General features: G+C 43.5%; 1 long non-coding RNA gene across 2 annotated transcripts in view; it reads right to left on the reverse strand.

Moving 5' to 3' along the window:
* Positions 1-17,630, reverse strand: part of LOC107970553 (uncharacterized) — a 585,037-nt gene extending 567,407 nt beyond the window's left edge. The window contains exons 1-2 of one of the 2 annotated variants that reach the window (XR_010155489.1): positions 17,514-17,630; positions 13,648-13,733 (exon numbers count right to left, since the gene is read on the reverse strand). This is a non-coding gene — a long non-coding RNA (uncharacterized LOC107970553). Of the gene's footprint in view, positions 1-13,633; positions 13,734-17,513 lie in introns of both variants that reach the window. The other variant, XR_001713154.4, reaches the window with a different exon arrangement.
* Positions 17,631-19,171: the final 1,541 nt, after the last annotated feature.

The following is a 19,171-nucleotide window of genomic DNA, read 5'->3' on the forward strand; positions in this document are numbered from 1 at the left end:
GGGTGATTGTATTAGTCTGTTCTCACATTGCTTTGTAGAAATACCCGAGACTGGGTAATTTATAAAGAAAAGAGGTTTAATTGTCTCACAGTTCTGCATGGCTAGGAGGCCTCAGGAAACTTACAATCAGGCAGAAGGCACATCTTTGCAGGGTGGCAGGAGAGAGAATGAGAGCCAAGCAAAGGGGAAGGCTCTTTATAAAACCATCAGATCTCTGAGAATTCACTCACTATCACGAGAACAGCATAGGAGTAACCACCGTGCCATGATCCAATTACCTCCCACCAGGTCCCTCCCATGACACGTGGAGATTATGGGAACTACAATTCAAGATGAGATTTGGGCGGGGACACAGTCAAACCATATCAGTGATAGAGGGAGGTACTTCTCTCTGCACCTTCAAGACAAACAGGAACGCAGTGAATAGGGTGCCAGACATACTTGCACCAGATCTCAACCTCAAGGCTTAGAGACACGGAACAGTGTCAAAAAAGAAATTGGTAGTCTACAGTCAGAGCTCTAGGATGAAATGAGCTGCCTGGAGAGGGAGCAAGTTCCTCATTTAAAAAAAAATCCATTATCTTTCAGTAAGTCCTTATTTGCAAGGATACTGAGAAACAGTCTCAAGATGTTAGAACCAGATCAAAGGTTTTAACCTAGGGCTTGAATTTGGGGAGGTAAGGGGGATGAATTATCAGAAACTGAAGGTGAAAGTTTGCATAGATTGAATGAGGATTCACATCTTCTATAATATTCTCAAAGAAGTGTGTGTTCCTAAGAAAGATAGTGAATCAATAGTATAAACAATCCTTAAGGTTGCTTCCCCCACCAAATCCCAAGACCTGGAATCATTTACGTCTTTGAATTCAGGCTGAGGTAAGTAGATATTTTGTAGGCTTAATTTAAATATGTACCTAACTAGAAAGTAGGCTCCACGAAGACAAGGATTTTTATGTTCCCTTCATTGCTCCATCACCAGGCTCTAGAACAGTGATTGACACATACTAGGTACTTGGAAAACATTTGTTGTTGAGTGGATGAATTGACCCTAGCTGAAGCCTGCATTTCTCTTGCTTAGTGTGACCCACAGACAAATTATACCCCATATGACTGGCAGTGGAGGTGGCTGGACCTTAGCAAACACTCATCTTTGGACTTTATCTGCACCAAGTCAAGGAGTGTCCCACATAATGCTACTGACAACGACATCTGCAATTGATTGTCAGTGCCTGATTATTTCGTCTAATGGAGCAACTCTGAAATGTCACCCTACCCCCTACAGCAAAACAACCCTTCCCAGTCTAGAAAGGAAGGTGTTAACTGTGGCCCTGGACACCGGATTTATAAAAGGCATCCGCTGTTCCTGACTTCCAACCTTCCCATGTTGTTGATATTGAAACCTAATTGTGTTGATGTTGGTCTCCAAGGTAAACAAAGCTTTACAGGGGAAATGTTTGGACTTAGAGATTCCTGTTTGCTCCAAGTATGGATTAATGGCCAGAATAATGAACATTTTCATTCATTTCCTTTTAAAGTGCTCCTGCTAATGTAGCTAAGTGGACAGCTCAAAACAGTTCCTATTGGCCAATTATCAAAAACAGTTTCTGGAATACGACCAATGCTTCCCACACTTGTGGAATTTTCACTTAGAGAAAATCCCAAGACTTGTACGTTTATGAAGGCCCCAAGATCCTGAGGGTAGAGCAAGAAAAGAGGGGAAGTACAAGAAGGGAAAAGACAGAGGAAAGAGAGGGATGGACATCAATTGCTGACGTGAGTGCTTATTACATGCCTGGTACAAAGTTAAGTTTTTCAAATATACGACCTCATTAAATCCTTTCGACAGCCCTAAATGAAATGTTTTCTTTTCCCTATTTTGCAGATAAGAAAACTAAGGCCCAGAGACAGTTCAAGGTCACACAGTTGAAGTATGACCATGCTGGGATTTGATGCGAAAGCCTGTGCTCTTATCCACTAGGTTGCACTGCCTCTCAAATCTTGTTCCTCTCTCTCCTTACCATATGTAGTTTTCCCCATAGTGTGAGGATGGTTTCTGAATTCAACTGTGAGTCCTCTGGCCTGGAGAGACGACATAATGCATATATAAAACAAGTAACTAATGGTGGTAGCAGATGGTAAAGGCTGGAGATGGAAGTAGAGGTTGGTGGGTAGACCAATGAACTTGGACCTTCTCTGGAGGGCAATGGGGGCCCAGGCAGGGTTGGAAGTAGGGGAGGAGCATGGCCAGGACTGTGTGTTAGAAACAGCATGCTGATGGTGGTGTGCAGCCCACATGGGGTCCTGAACAAGACAGACACCACTGGGCTGAGGAAGTCGTCTAGCCCATGAGTGGCACTTGTGGAAGGACTGAGCCTGGCAAACCTCAGCCTCGTAACCCAGTCTGGGAAGCCAGCCTCTGTTGGGTTTGGCAAGGAGACATGTATGAGCTCAGCAGGAGGGAATGCAGAGTGTCACTGGTTTAGAGAGGAAAACGATCTGCTGAACCAAGACCACAGCTGGGCCATCCTACAAAAGGGCTTGGCAATGTGTCCAGAGCTGCCTTTGTTTTGAAACACATGTGGTATCACATCCACACTGGAGGCAGCCTCAACCCTGGCACTCAGGGGCTTACAGCTCTGAAAACAATTCCTAGGAATCTTGCTCCTCCAGGTGTGGTCCAGAGATCAACAGCATGAGCATCACCTGGGAGCTCATCAGAAATGCAGAATCTCAGGCTCCACCCAGAACCTGCATTTTAAAAAGTTCCCCAGGTAATTATTTTAAAATTGAGAATCACTGTCCCGACATAGTGAATCAGAATCTCTGGAGCTACGTTTCTCAAATCTGCATAATTTCTAAGTTCACCAGATGAATCAGACACATACTAAAGTTTGGTCACCAGGCCAGGAAACCTTCGAAATGTCCTAAGAATGTCAATATTGCAGCATCTAAACTACGTTCTTCATAGGCCTCCCATACCCAGGAGTGTCACAAAAATTCCCTGTGAGCAGGCATGGGCAATATTATGATTTGACCTGCAATGTACCAACTTCTAAAAAAGGCATTGTAACAGCTTATACACAGAACAGGTGGTCAGCTGAGGAGCATAATAGAATGTGTTCTAATGAAACTCCACAACCTGCCACCCACTGAGCATGTCTCTCCATACCTGGAGGAGTTCAGAGCCTAAAACCCCACCACTGGCTTAAACTGTGCTTCTTTTTAAAAATTACAAGCTTTTTTTTCTTGAATAAACACACACACACACACACACACACACACACACACTTACACTCAGATTAAGTTTTTGATGACTTTTCAGAGCCCGCTTTTCCTAGTGGCAATTTATTAGCAAGTATTTTCAGTCCACCTCCAAAGAATATCTTGGATGTTCCAGCTCTCTACATATCCACTGCCACATCTTGTCTCATCTGCATGCCTGCAAGAACCTCCCAGCTGATCTCTCCACCTCTACTCCTGCCTCTTCTGGTCTCTACTCCACAAAGAGCTCCAAGTGCCCATTGGAAGACATAAATCAGACCATGTCATACCCCAGCCTGAGGCTAAGATCTGCCTGTATCAGTGTCCTTCAGCTGCTTTAACAAATAATTACCACAAACAGTTGATGGCTTAAAACAACAGAAACAACTTATCTCCTGTTTCTGAAGGCTGGAAGTCCAAAATCCACATCACTGGGCTAAAATGAACATGTCAGCATGACTGTGCTCCTGGCTCTAGGGGAGAATCCATTCTTTGCTACTTCCAACTTCTAGAAGTTGCCAGCATTCCTTGGCTTGTGGTTGTATCACTCCAATCTCTGTCCCATGTTCACATTGCTTTGTCCTCTTCTGTCTGTGTTGACTCTCCCTCACCTCCCTTTTATAGGAACACGTGTGATTACATTCAGAGCCCACCTGGATAATCTTCCCATCTCAAGATCCTTAACATAATCGCATCTGCAAAGTCTGGTTTTGTAATATCAGATAACATTTACACGTCCCAGGAATTAGGATCTGGATACCTTTCGGAAACCATTATTTAGCCTGCCACGTTGCCTTTCCATTACACATAATAAAATCCTAAGTCTACTGTGGCCCATAATGTCCTACTGATATGGCCCTGACCCACCACTCAGGCCCCATTTTCTTCCACTTTTCTCCTCTCCCAGCCCACCCTGCCGGTCTACTTTCAGGTCTTCAAGTATGTTCCTACCCCCACAGCCTTTGTTTTTGCAGTTCCTTTTGCTTGGAATGTAATCTTGGCCTAATGTGCTGAGTGAATGAATAGCTTATTCCCACAAGCTCAGAAAAGACAATGGCAAAACTAGAAGGAGCAGCACGGCTTGAGACTAACTTTGCCTGCTTTTCAATTTGACCTAGAGAGTTTTCTGGTTAAAGATGTTTTTACCCCCTCTTTTTTCAATTACCAAATATCCCAAAATAGCCACAGTTCTTAGTTATCTGTGGGCTCTCTAGAAGGGAGTCACTTTAGACAATTGTAGCCATCTGAACTGGATACTAATGGAAATCATGTCACATGGAACCATCTCCAGGTTCCTTGTTCTTGTACAAACAAGGCAGTCTGAGAAAGTCCAATAGATTGGCATTCCAATCTATTTTGACTTCCAGCAAGAATTTTGATGAGGCTGCTTCTTCTAGTGCTTGATGAATGCTCATTGTTGACTTTGGGCAATTTTACAAAAGCCACTGCTTCATCCTGCTCTGGAGACAGAAGGCCTGCCCATGGCTAAGTGGCCTTTACTTACCTCCTGACTCTCAGAGCAAAGCTATCATTAAATGGAATTTCTAATAGGTTATTATGATGAAAACATAAATATAAGGAGGTTCTTTTGCCCCATAAAGAAAGATGCTAACTTCTGTACAGTTATACAAATCAATATCAGCCACTATATTATAGATAGTGGGTTATCTAGAGTGACCAATTCAACTCATTCTGGTTTGCCTGGGACTTTCTCTGTTAGGATTGTAAATCCTGCATCCCGGAGAAACCCCTTAGTCCCAGATAAACCAGGACAGCTCGTTGCCCTAGTAGTAGCTACCTGGCCCTACCACTTGGTGAACTCAGGGCAAAGGGTATAAGTGGAGACCCACATAGCATAGGTCTAAATATGTAAGAGTTGTAAATCAAGCGAACACACTGTTGAATAAAAATATGTTCTCTCCTCCTACCATGACAAATGTTTTTGAAACAATTTGGCAGTTAAGATTTGAATTCCAAGTTCTTGAACTTCTCTCTGGATCCTGGTCTGTCTCCACCTACTCTTCCCACTTCTAGGTCTGTTCCACACCTCCAGGCATCTTGCTCACATATATGCCCAAACTCCATCTATAACCCATACACAGCCAGCTCTTGGTTATTGCTTGGGCCTGGGGTAAATTGTTATGAGGTTCATCTTGGAAGCAAATAAACCCAGGAAAGAGGTGTGCTCTGCTCTGGAAGTGGGATTAAGACCCTTCAAAGACCCTGAGTGGGGACTAAGGTACTTAAAGCCCAGCCTAGAAGGAGTGGGTAGCCTAGATGAGGGCCAGAGTGTGGTCCTCAGGACTGGAGCCACTCTTGCCTGGGCATGAGGGTGATGCTGGTAGTCATCACTCACTAGAGGCCCCTTGTAATTGGAAACCATGAAATAATTTCCAGTTTCCAAATAAACCACCAGGTCCTTCTAGGCAGAGGTTAGAGTTGTTCAATCTAGAGAAATAAAGTTGCACAAAAATCTTACAGATGCCCTCAAACTACTCCTGGAAAGAACTAAGGTCCTCGCTAGAAGAAACAATTGTAGTACAGTAGAGGAAAAAAAAAATCATGTAGCAAGAAGAAAAGCTGCTTAGAAAATGACTCTCATGCCTGGAGATTTATAAGAAAATTATCTGCCATAGAGGAGACCAAGAGCTTGACAAACTCATACTTCCAAGTTCATGTTAATGCTAAGATTTCTGTTTTCCTTCATGGGATTTACTTTGATGGATGATGCAGAGGGCAGTGGAAGTATCGGTAGGTTCAAAGGACTGCCTGCTCAAAACGACTTGTCTGCTTTTGCAACCTAATCATGCAAGTGTGGTGCATGCCAGGAACTCTATGTGAAGTAAATAACAGTACAGATGATAAGAGGTGGCGTGAAAAATCATGAAAGTAGAAAGTGATGGTGTCATAGTGCGAGATAAACTGGGTTTAGATAATGCCTCTGCATTTTACTACTGGTGGGGCTTAGGTGAGTTATTTTGCTTATGTGAGCCTTGGTTTGTTTCTAATCAAAATAGGGATCCAAAGAGTACCTACCACATAAAACTGGTATGAAGATGGATTAAGATACAGCATGTAGGCCAGGTGCAGTGGCTCACGCCTGTAATCCCAGCACTTTAGGAGGCCGAGGCAGGTGAATCACGAGGTCAGGAGATCGAGACCATCCTGGCTAACACGGTGAAACCCTGTCTCTACTAAAAATACAAAAAATTAGCCAGGTGTGGTGGTGGGCACCTGTAGCCCCAGCTACTTGGGAGGCTGAGGCAGGAGAATGGCTTGAACCCAGGAGGCAGAGCTTGCAGTTAACCAAGATTGTGCCACTGTACTCCAGCCTGGGCAACAGTGAGACTCCGTCTCAAAAAAAAAAAAAAAAAAAAAAAGATACAGCATGTAAAGAACTCAACCCAGTGCCTGTAGCCTGATAATTGTTCCAAAATATTTCTTACCTGTAGTAATAGAAGTGGTGGTGGTGGTAGTTGTAGTATGACACAAGTAGAGTAGTACTAATCATTTTCAGGAACAGGCAATAATTGTAGTAATATGAGGTGTAAGCAGATTAGTTGGTGATATGGTTTGGCTGTGTCCCCACCCAAATCTCATCTTAATTATAGCTCCGAAAATTCCCACATGTCTTGGGAGGACCTGGTGGGAAGTAACTGAATCATGGGGGTGGGTCTTACCTATGCTGTTCTCTTGATAGTAAATAAGTCTCATGAGATCTGATGGTTTTATAAAGGTAAGTTCCCCTGCACATGCTCTCTTGCCTGCTGCCATGTAAGACATAACTTTGCTCCTCCCTTGCCTTCCACCATGACTGTGAGGCCTCCCCAGCCATGTGGAACTGTGAGTCCATTAAACCTCTTTCCTTTATAAATTACCCAGTCTCAGGCATATCTTTATTAGCAGCGTGAGAATGGACTAATGCAGTTGGATTCTGAGATTCATTTCTCTTGAGTCTGGATGAGAAGGAGTCAACTTTAGTGATAATTGAGATATTGGGTAAAAGAGTCCTTTGGGGGAAGGAGAAGATATATGGATGAAGCCTGAAAAAAACTGTAAAATGACCAAATGGAACTGGCAGGGAAACATGAATCATTCACACCTTCATTAGAATATGCAGCACTGTGTCAGCCATGCCTTAAGCATAAAGCCATCCTAAACCATGTGGGGGACACCAAGAGAAGCTTCTGAGGATGCTCCCCAGCATACTCACAGTTATGAAGACTCCACCTGAGTCATTGCAGCAAGTCAGTGACATCTTAGATGATAGAAGATGGGTCACTTACTGGCAAGCCTGTATCAACACCCCCCCTTAGCAACTGTCCCTATCACTGGCCAAACTTAAGTACTACACGATCTGTAGATGAATCACTTCTAAATTAAGCATGAAGATTTCCAAATTAGTTCAAAATGATCTAACATCTAGACAGAAGGTACATAACGGAGGACGGGAACATAAGGAGTGGGAAAAAATAGAAGGTTATGTTCTTTGAGAAAACAATTTATTTTCTTTTGAAAGGCAGGACCTATTTTTGCAAAAACTGACTGACTCACTTTATTTTTTGGATCATTGTAAAGGAAAGAGAGTGTGTGTAATGCATTGCTTTACAACCAAATAAAGATGTCATGTGGACATTAAGCTTTCTAATTTGGTTTATATTATTCCAGCTACAATCAAAATGCACACGTGAATCTAAGATTGATTCATTTCTGGGTTGGATTGCCTAACGTTCTTTCTACTGTTATAAGTAACTTCCCGAAAAACCTTTCTCATGCTTTCTGGGACTCAGGAGCATAGTTCACCCTAAGATGCCCTCTGACCTGGTCACCCCAATTCTTCCTCTTGTACCCAAGGGCTGTGAGCCTCACTGCAGGATTACTGGCTCTTTGGGAGTAAACTAGGAAGTTCCTGAGTTCTCGAAGCCTTTTGTCACAGCTTTTCCAGTTCCTAGGCATGTGATGGGGGACAAGCATTCATGGTTATTACCAGGAGCTCAGAGAGACCAGAGTTCAACTCCCATCTCTGCCACCTGGCTCGGCATGACCACAGACAAGTTGCTTAATCACTTTGAGCTTCAGCTTCCTCATCTGTGAAATGGGAGTACTCACAGGCCCTAACTCTAGGATTATTGGGAGGATTAAGTGTGACTATCTTTGTAAAGGGCTTGGCTCAGTGTCTACCCACACGGCAAGAGCTCCACAAATGTTAGCTCTTACTCTTTCTAATGGAGGAGTGTTTGGAGTTATTTATTTAGATGTCCTAGAAGTTAAGCCACTGGAATCTGATACTTTTGGTAATAGAGAACTATAAGCGCCAGCCAGACTCAATTTTTCTTGCCTCAAGGCCCATTCTTTTCCTGTCATAATGCTCCCATTCATTACCTTTTGTTGTAATTGTTTGTTTAACATCTGTCTTCCCCAAGAGAGTGAATCCTGTGTGTCTTTTTACATTGCTGCATGCCCAGCAGAACTCTTGATACAGAAAGAGATGTGCAATTGTTATTTGTTAAATGCCTGAAAGACTGCTCCACAGATTGAATAACTGAGTGATTCAATGAAAAAAAGAACAAACTAAATGATAGAAATTGGGCATTTATATTCAACTGGAGTATATAAAAGTACTTTGCTAGCATGACAAGAGGTAGGACTACAGAATTGTAGATTTTACCTAGGAAATAGTAAGGTCTTTAGAGGAACACATAATAACTATTTCTGAATATATTGAAGAGTTTAATTCTGTGTTTGCTACCCATCGATGATGGGATAGGGAGTAACACCCTACTGCAAAGCATTACTCACTTCACACTCACATGGCCCTCAAATTGTACATCCCTTCCACCCTCCGTCATAATCCAGGATCTGTTTGACAGCTTCTGACTTCAGTGTGACTATCCATGTCAGATGACGTCATTGCTAAACCATGTGTCTTGGGTTGTGAGAAAAGCTAGGAGAATCAACAGGAAGGCCCAAAACTTTTAAAGCTTAATTTCTGATAAGTAAGAATCTTTCCTGAAATCTCCCACCCACTCTTTTCTTCTGGGTGAGCTCATCCAGTCTTTCCAGAAAGACTGATCAGCAGCAAGGCATTGCTGGACTTTGTCAGGGGGATTTGGTGTCTTCATACCTTGTTCATCAGCCACGAACACACTCATCTTTCAGAAGCTTTGGAATTCTGCCCGTGGCTGTCTGGACATTCTGCTGCATTCCCAAGGGGCCTCTTGGGATGTGCATGGTTAGCCACAGAAAATCCAAATTATGTTTTTAAATTATTACCTGCCTTGTGTGAACAAACTAAAATGGCCATTGAGCAACATGCTGACTATCCTATTTTCCTCCTAAAAAATCTGTGATTGTGATAAGTGGAACAATTATTTAATGCCATTTTTTGTCACAAGGGAAGAATGGACTCCCAAATGCAGCCTGGGCAAAATCTCTTTTTTTTTTTTTGAGACAGAGTCTTGCTCTGTCGCCCAGGCTGGAGTGCAGCGGCGCGATCTCGGCTCACTGCAAGCTCCGCCCCCCGGGTTCACGCCATTCTCCTGCCTCAGCCTCCCGAGTAGCTGGGACTGCAGGCGCCCGCCACCACGCCTGGCTAATTTTTTGTATTTTTAGTAGAGACGGGGTTTCACCGTGTTAGCCAGGATGGTCTCCATCTCCTGACCGCCTGAGCAAAATCTTAAATGTCACTGGGAAGAGTTTCTCAGAGAACCAAACATGATAGCTAACTACCTGGCAATTAGCAAATAATTATACAGCTACCAAGTACCAAACACCTTCTCCATGCCAGGCACTAGGCTGCACGCTGGTTGTTTAATCTGTGTGCCAGGACTATGAGGTTGGTAGTATTGCCTCCATTTTATAATAGGTGGATTGAGGATCATGGTAAGTAGCCAACCAGGGATTTGAACCAAATTTGTCTGACTCCAAAGCAGGAGCTTCTACCCCCTTACAGGTCATACCAGCTTACTGAGATAAGAGGGGAGGGCCACTGCCCACAAAGTGGAATATAATGGTGGAATCAAACTTAAGCAGAGTACCATAGTGCCTAAAACACGGAGAGGAGAGGAGGAGAAGGCCTCTCATGCGCATGATCCTAGCTTTCTAATAGATCAGCTGTCATCATGTGGGAAAGGGAGAGCCCTTCAAATAGATTTCAGAGGCTGGAAAAGTACAGAAGGGTGACAGCCCCAGGAAAGCAGATGTCAGCCCAAGGTAAAGAAGAACGTTCTAACAATCAGAGCTGTCCAAAAGTACTTGGAACTGGCTAGTAAAAAAAAAAAAAAAAAAGGGACGGGGGTGGGGGAAATGAGCTGCTTGCCATGGAAAGCATCCAAGCAGAGGGAAGCACACCCTGTTGGGATGCTACAAAGTTGGGGGATACGATACCTTTGAGGTTCTGTCCAGCTCCCAGCCCCTCTGTTTGCTTTGGGAAGATGCTTACTAATCCCCCTTGCCTGCACGCAGCTACTGCCTGTTACAGATATGCATGTAAAAGAATCTTTGCAGAATCAGTCTGACATGAGAGTTTCATCTCCCTGGTGATGAAGAAAGCAATATGGGGAACTGTTATTATGAATCCTATTCATGACAAACAAGGAAGAACTGGGTGGACATTAAAAGGGAAGGGAATCTTGGGAGAGACAGGAAACTATGGGTGTGACTCTGTGCCAGGCAATGGGTGGGTGCTCTATGCACATCATCTCACTTCAGCTGGGTACCTCCCTCTTGATGCCGGGCTCATCATTTCCATTTTACAGCCAGAACAACCCGGGAGAGAAGTCAATTTGCCTGTGGCCACATAGCTAACAAGTGGTGGAGCTAGGGTTCGAACTCAGATATGCCTGACTTGGAAACCCTCACTCTTTCCTCAAAAGTATGCTGCCCAACCCAGCGAGGGGAAGGTGAGACAGGGCACTGAGAGGACAGTAGGCAGGACAGGTAAACTTTGATGGGCAGCAAATGAATAATGAGGCTTCAGCACAGAGTGGGACACAAAGGACTAGGACACTAGGTCAGAGGGAGAGGCTCGGGCAGGTAATTTCATCATTGAGGAAGGACGTGAAACTGGAAGAAAATGGATCAAGGCAGACATCCCCTTCTTCACAATTGATCCTAATTTTGGCCTTGAGCCCAAGCTACAGAAATTGATTCCAATCACAAATGATGCAGGGTCACAGATAGGAGCTCAGACACAGGTAACATTCAGAAGCGTCTGCACCATTTTTTTTTTTTCTAGAAAATGACATGATTTCAACATCCCATGGGGCAATGTTACCAGGTAACATTATGTTTCCCAGAAGGCTTTGGAAAATTAAAATGCCAACATGGCAAACAGAATGGAAAATGTGATAAAGGGAAAAATGCTAAGGCTTTAATTATACTGATTTTATCTCCTCTCTGTCTCTTAAATTCTCCTGGAGAACACAGGTGCTATAAGACTTCCCTCCTCCGCTCACTAATTAGAGATTCCCTGATGGGAACATGCCCAATTTTCCCTATTTACTGGTGGGTAGAAGGTTATTCTAAAATGGAATGTTATTCTAAATAGGCTACATAATTAGGTTATTGAGGGTCACCTACAATTAGCCCACAGGTGTTAAGTGATGGGTAGGGAGGAGAGGAAGTGGTTTTTATCTCTATCACAGATCCTGTAGCATAGCACAGCTTGGCACATGGTAGACACCCAAGAAGTGGTCACTGGTATTTTAGCTATGGTTTTTACTTTTTCTCAGTGTTAACTTTGAAGTCTGACCCATGTGAGTTCAATTTCAGGCTCTGCAACCAGCTATGTGACCTTGCAAAAACTACTTAACTTCCCCAGGGCTCAGTTTGCTCTTCTGTAAAATGGAGATAAGATCGCCTGACTCAGGAGAGTGTCAGGAGGATTCAGTGAAATTTTGTGTGGATAGAGCCTGGCAACATCATGTTGGTGGTAGCTCAGAAACAGCACCTGGTACCAATTATCCTGAGCGTGTCCCTTGAAGCTGACAGTTCCCTCTCTGACAGGCCAATGTAAATCCACAAGCCAGTCCCCTCCAAGCTACTTCACCCCTGCCACTACTCTCCCTTTCCCCCAAGAATCAAAGTGATTCTTAGACTAAGAACTTGGAACTGCAGTATTGCTCCCTAATCCTGTTCAACACACTTTCTCAGTGAGTCATAGTGACACCTCATTCCCTGAGGGACACGTAGATAATGACAAGGACTTTGCTATATCCTGCTGCAAACTCTACAAAAGTCAGCAAATTACAGAGATTCGGCTCAGTAAGAGGGTCCCGCTCAGCAAATTGCTCTAGGTTCCCTACTATCTCCACTTACAACGAATCCCCAAAGAATCAAGAGGAGATTAATGCAACTGGTACCCCTGGTCCAGGAATCCTTTCCCCATGGAAGGGCCATCAGGGCTCAAACCATACTTTTGCAGGCAGCCCCAAATCCGCTCCTCACAGCAAGCCCTATTTTTTAGGGGCAATTTTTATTGATAATTATTTTAATGACAATATTTTTCTTGCATCTCCAACTTACAAGTCATTTTTATGTATAGGCATTCCTGAGCATAAGAAGTCTGATGGCCCGGGATTAGATTAGCTGAGGGAAAAGTACAAAACAGAAAGTGAAGGAAACCACTCACGAGAAGTGTTTGCCCACCTGTCGCCTCGTGGCCCAGTGATAGGCCCTGGTGCTATTTTCCATGACCCCATGAAAATACTGATGGTGGTGACTGTTGGCATCGCTTGTGTTCTTTGTATTTCTTTAATAAGGCAGTTCCCATACTTGAAGAGGCCGCATTTTTAAAGATGAGGAAACCCTGGCACAAGGGACTCAGTGCCTAAAGTCACTGTCAGTGGCTGAGGAAGAACTCAGCAGTCAGTCTCCTCATGACTCAAGAGCAGCCAACAGACCAGTCTAGAAGGCTGCTAAATTTTTATCTTGTCTTCCCAACACCTCTAATTGGTTTTCCTATTCTAATTCATTTCCAAGCCTCCAATTCTTTTAATTAATCCACATACTAATAGACAAAGATAATATAAAAGAAACATACCGGGCAGTTTATATCTGAGCAAGCCGGCTAAGGCTGCCCTAGGATCATCTCTCAAACTCACGGTTGTGTCAGCGTGGGTTAGTGTTCTGGCTGGAAATACTCAAAGGGGTAGCTGAAGGGGTTATTTATAAAGGAGAAAGCATGATTCAAGGACTCCCCACTGGTTCCCACAATAGCGGAAAGCAGGGACCACCCCTAGGCTGGAAGAGGCCAAGGGAGAGAGCAGTCACCAGACCAATGGGAGCTGTGGCTTTAGGTAGGGGAGATGCCACCCCCTCCAAAACCCTGCCCAGCCCAACAGGGAGGCAGTGGGAGAATAAATACACCCACCCCTGATTTCCTACCAGGACCGCGGACTGGCTGAATCCAATGGGAAGACAGCAAAGTCGTTCATGCGTGGAGTCCAAGGATGAACTTCCTGGGCACAGAGCTGGAGGAGGAGGGAAGAGAGTGAATCTGAGGGGCACATGGAAAACATCCAGAATAGTTCCCAAAGGCTGGGAGTCCAGTCTCTCCATCCTTGTCCAGGCTATGTCCTCACCCTGAAACTAGGGGTCTTCTGAGCAATCCCAGTGTGAGTTTGGATCCCAACTAGCAATGAGGCCTGGAACAGCTTACTTAACCTAGCGGAGCTTCAGTTTCTCATCTGCAAGTAGGAATAACACACTTGCCCCTGGGGTTGTTTTAAGGATTAAACTTATAAAGCACTAATGGCACATTGGAAATAAAAGGCATGTGTTCGCTTCCTTCCAGCTACCCAGAACGGGGGCTTCTCCAATTCTGCTGCCTGAAACAAAAATGATAGAGGCTTGACCACAGGCACACACCCCCTGAGAAGATGGATAGGCTGAATGTGTCATTAAATAGTACACTAGTTAAATTAAATGTATAATATGGTTAAATCCTCCAGAACCATAGCTAGTGTCATCTCCTAGATGCTAGAATAACAGAAAATGCTGCTTTAAAAAGGAGATACTCAGTTCATGGTACTTAGTGCCCCAGGAAAGTATAAGAATCAAGAATCAATTAAATGAAGTCTTTCATTTAAAAATAGGTACCGAGCTTTTTTACCCCGAGAGAATTAAATCTTTAAAACAGAACCAGGAGTGATGGGGAAGATAGTGCATTGGTTTTCTATACTGTGTAACAGTACCACTAATTTCACAGCTTAAAACAATACTCTTCCTCTCTCGTGGTTTCCATGGGTTGGGAGTTCAGACCTGGCTTAGCTAGGTCCTCTGCTCAGGGGCTCATAGGGTCTGAGCCAGGTGTCAGCTGGGTATGAGGTCTCCTCTGAGCCTCAGGTCCTCTTCCAAGCTCACGTGGTTGTTGGCAGATTCATTTCCTTGCAGATGTAGAACTCATGGTGGCTACTTCTTCAAGGTCAGCAGGACAGAAGGAAATATGACTCCTGTCTCTCACTTCTATACTGTCTTTTAAAGGGCTCACCCATCTAGGTCAGGCTCCCTTGGGAAAAGGTCCCTGTTGATTACCTTATTGGGGATCTTAATCACATCTGAAAAATCCTTTCACCTTTGGCATAAGACACAACGGTATTCTGGGAGTGATATCCCGACACCTTGGCTGTATTGTATTGGTTCAGAACAAGTTAAAGGTACCACCCATACTAATGGAGAGGGAATGATACAAGGGCCCAGATCTTTAGAGGTCATCTTAGAATTCTGCCTATTACAGATAGAGACAAACAAGTGGATACACTGTGTAAGACAGGGGAAATTAAGATCGTTATCCCCATCTCCCAGAGACTCCAAAGTATCTTGTTCAAATCACCCAGCTTGCCCCTGCGATAGAGCTAAACATGCAGATTTTCTAGGACTAAGGCATGTGTGCCTTCCACTCCCTTATTAATCTGTCAAAGAAGGGAACGGCCCCATTGCACCATCAGGTGGGATGTGTGACTGATATGCAGGGCAAGTTTATCACTCACCCCCAGTAAATCATGACAAATTTGAATTGCAAGATGATGGTCAGCCACATTTTTAGCAGAACCAGGATCAAAATGCGGGGCTCCAGAGTCCTGATCTATTGTTATTTTGTAACATAGAAACACATTTTCCTTGTGTTTTCCACTGCCCTTGTCAAAGACTGCATGGCAAGACACTGCTTGGGTCAAACAGTCATGTTCTGTTTTGATCCAGATGTTTTAGCCTTATAGGCAAAAACCTTTCTGGTTCTAAGAGGTCATTCAAAAACCTGGAAAAAATTAGATAGTTATTCTAAAGTGAAGGTTACCATGAAAATGACAGGAAAGAAACCAAAAAACTTAAGTTGTGAGTAATTCACATATATATGGTACAAATGTTGGTCCAAGTTGATACAAATTAAGGTAGAAGGTTCATGTAAATTTATATTGTTAATTCAGATATACTGTGTTCCATGGACCATTTCTGTCTACCGATGCTTAAGTGTTCGTTGTTTTTAATGAATACAATATGTAAAAAAAAAATAATAACCAAATAGGATTTGGTTATAATTTAATTTAACTAGTGTACTATTTAATGATACAAACAACATATTATTCATGTTTTCACATTGAAATAACTTGGGCCCTGCTTGCTACATTGTAACAGTGAAAACATCATTGTGAGCCATGATTATTGGGGATTTATGAAGGTGTTGGCATGAAACCAAAAGAACTGGGTTCAAGGTCTTTCTAGTTCTGCCCCTTTCTAGCTTTGTGACTCTGAGAAAATCACTTGTGCCTCCCAATGCAGTGTTTAGAACACATAGTAGACCACACTGCACCAATCAATTACCAGCTTCTAACTGCTCAGCTTTTCCACCTGAGAGTGAGACGTTGCGAGTTACTGATAGCTTTCCATTAGTACTTTTGGTGTCCTTGCTGTGAGTAACACAGTAAATCAGACATTGTCATTCCCCTGCTTAAGACTCTCTATAACTGCTCTGCTCAATATGGTAGCCACCAGCCAGATGTGGTTGATGGTAGCTAGATGGTAGCCACCAGCCAGATGTGCCTATTGAGTATTTGTGACATGGCTAATCTGAAGAGAGATGTGCTGTAACGGTAAAACACACACCAGATTTCAAAATGAAGCACACACATAAAAAAGAGTGTAAACCATCACAATAATTTTTATATTAATCACAGGTGGGAATGACATTTTAGTTATATTGAGTTTAATAAAATATATAATAGCTATTTCACCTTTTTCTTTTTGATTTTTTTTAAATACGACTATTAGAAATTGTCAGATTACATACATGGCCTGCATTGTGTTCCAGTGGGAAAGCACTGATGTCTAACCTCCTGCCATTTCCAGGAGAGAACATAAACTCCTTAGCATGGTTTATGGGGCCCACATGAGCCAGCTCCTGCATGCCTCACCTGAGGCTCCTCATACCATTCTCCCTGACCCACTACACTGACCTCATGATCCCTCAGACAAACCACACTCGCACTCATCTCAGGGTCTCTGCTCTCATGACCCCATCCTCCTGGAATGTTCTCTCCATGGGGACTGTACTCACAGCTGACTCATTCTCCTTCACTGGGGCTTAGTTCACACACCACCTGCTCAGCCAGACCTTCCTGGACCCCCTAATCTAAAATGACTGTGTCCAATGAATTTCTCCATTTATTTCCTCCTAGGCACTCATTGCCATCCTTAATTACCTTATCTAAATATCTATCCACTTGTTTAATGCCTGTCTCCCCTACACACATTAGAATAGAAGCTATATGAGGGGAGGGACATTTCCTGTCTTATTCACTGTTGCATCCTCAGCTCAGGGCCTAATCCATAGTATTTCCCAATTCAATATTTGTTTCTTTAATTAATTTGTTCATGAATGGTAAAAAGAATACGAGACTCAGAGTCAAAAATCCCAGTTAGGACAAGCCCAGTGATAATGACGACAACAACAGCAGCATCTTAATCCAAGTGCTTCCTGTTTTGCTTATAATCAACCATCTGCAATCATTATGGAAGCAGTGCAGTACAGGTGAAAGGGTGCAATCTGAGGTTAAAAACTCTGAATTTAAATTTCAGCTCTGCCACTTGCCAGCTGTATGACCTTTGACACAGCCCTGGGACTGTTTGGGATTTCTGTTTTCTCTGAGACTAGTTGTCTTGGAGTTCAAGTAAGATTAGGGCTCTGTCAACCAGGGAGCCCCAGAAGTAGTTATTAGACCAATATGTTCTCCAAGGAGAAGAACTCTTTTATTTACCTTGATGTTTCCAGCACCTATCAGAGGGCTTGGCTTATGGCAAGTATCCCAAAACTCCTTGATAGATGAATGAATGCTTCTAATAATCCCGTGTCAAAAAGCGATGATCCTTGGAGAAATCAGATCTCTACTCTTTCAACTAGGAAAAGATATCCAATTTTCTTCCAAAGAGAAGTGAAGAGGACCTCAGAGCTGGAGTGAGGCTCAGGTGCAATAACTATATTTCCCTCATTCTCCTGAAAAGTCCCAAGTTGTAATGGTCTGTCCAGGTGTCCAGTTAAGTCTCTGAATATAGGTCCCCTGGAACAAGAGGGTCAAGTGTAAGGTTTAACGTGTCAAAGTCAGAATCCTCAGCTGAGGAGACAGCAACTTCTAGCAGATAGCAGGGATCCCCTCTCTGCCTACAGCAGGTCTTTTTCCAGAAAGGAGGGAATGAGCCACCCCATGCAGCAGCTCCTGACACTCGCGTTCTGAGAAATTCTGAGAAACAGCTGCAATATCTGCCTCCTTAATTGTACCTGGAGCCAAGGGTAAAAATAAGGAGGGGGAGAGACTCTTGTGGTTGGAGCTATTAATAAATAGTGTTAACTTAATAAAATTAGTATTATTTCATGGAACAATGATTTTTCAAGATGGGGCAAGGAGGGTGGCTGGGAAGGGAGTGGGAAATGACTTCACTGGGCAGGCTTTTGCCTCGTTTGAAAGGGATAAAGCTTGCCTTTGTTATATTCCTGGCTTCTGTTCCCACAGCTCTAAAATATAAAGGCTTCTGGCATGACATCCTGATTTAGCACTATTGTTCCTAGGATTTGCTACTGAAACGACTATTCATGTGGAAACCTCCTCTCCCAGGCCAGGCTTCTGTTGGCCACTGTTTATTTACATACTGGTTTAACATGCAGCCCACCTTGGAAGTTTGGACAAACCAGGCCAGGTGTGCCATTGCACCATCTCTCCCTATTCTTACTTTGCCTGCTTACTGCATGGAGGTAGAGAGTAGAAGAAGGTTACCAGAGGTTGGGAAATGGTGGGCTGGGGTGTGAGGGGATGAAGAGAGGTTGGTTAATGGGAACAAACACTGTCTGATAGCAAGAAAAAGTCTAGTATTCAACAGCACAGTAGGGTGACTATAGTTAACAACAATGAATTGTATACTTCAAAATAGCTAAAAGAGGCTAGGTGCGGTGGCTCACTCCTGTAATTCCAGCACTTTGGGATGCCAAGGTAGGAGGATCACTTGAGGTCAGGAGTTCAAGACCAGCCTGGCCAATATGGTGAAACTCTGTCTCTACTAAAAATACAAAAATGAGCCAGGTATGGTGGCTCATGCCTGTAGTCCCAGCTTCTTGGGAAGCCGAGGTGGGAGACTCACTTGAACCTGGGAGGCAGAGGTCACAGTGAGCCGAGATCGCGCCACTGCATTCCAGCCTGGGCAACTGCGCGAGACTCTGTCTCAAAAAAAAAAAGAAAAGCTAAAAGTGATTTGACATGTTCCCAGTACAAAGAAATTATAAATGTTCAAGGTGATGGAAATCCTAAACACCCTGATTTGATCATTACACATTGTAAGCATATATCAAAATACCGCATGTACAATCATTATGTATCAATAAAAAAAATAAAAGCCAGAACCCAACCTCTATTCATTTGCCAAATGT

The sequence above is a fragment of the Pan troglodytes genome, chromosome 2 (assembly GCF_028858775.2).
Source record: "Pan troglodytes isolate AG18354 chromosome 2, NHGRI_mPanTro3-v2.0_pri, whole genome shotgun sequence".
NCBI lineage: Eukaryota > Metazoa > Chordata > Mammalia > Primates > Hominidae > Pan > Pan troglodytes.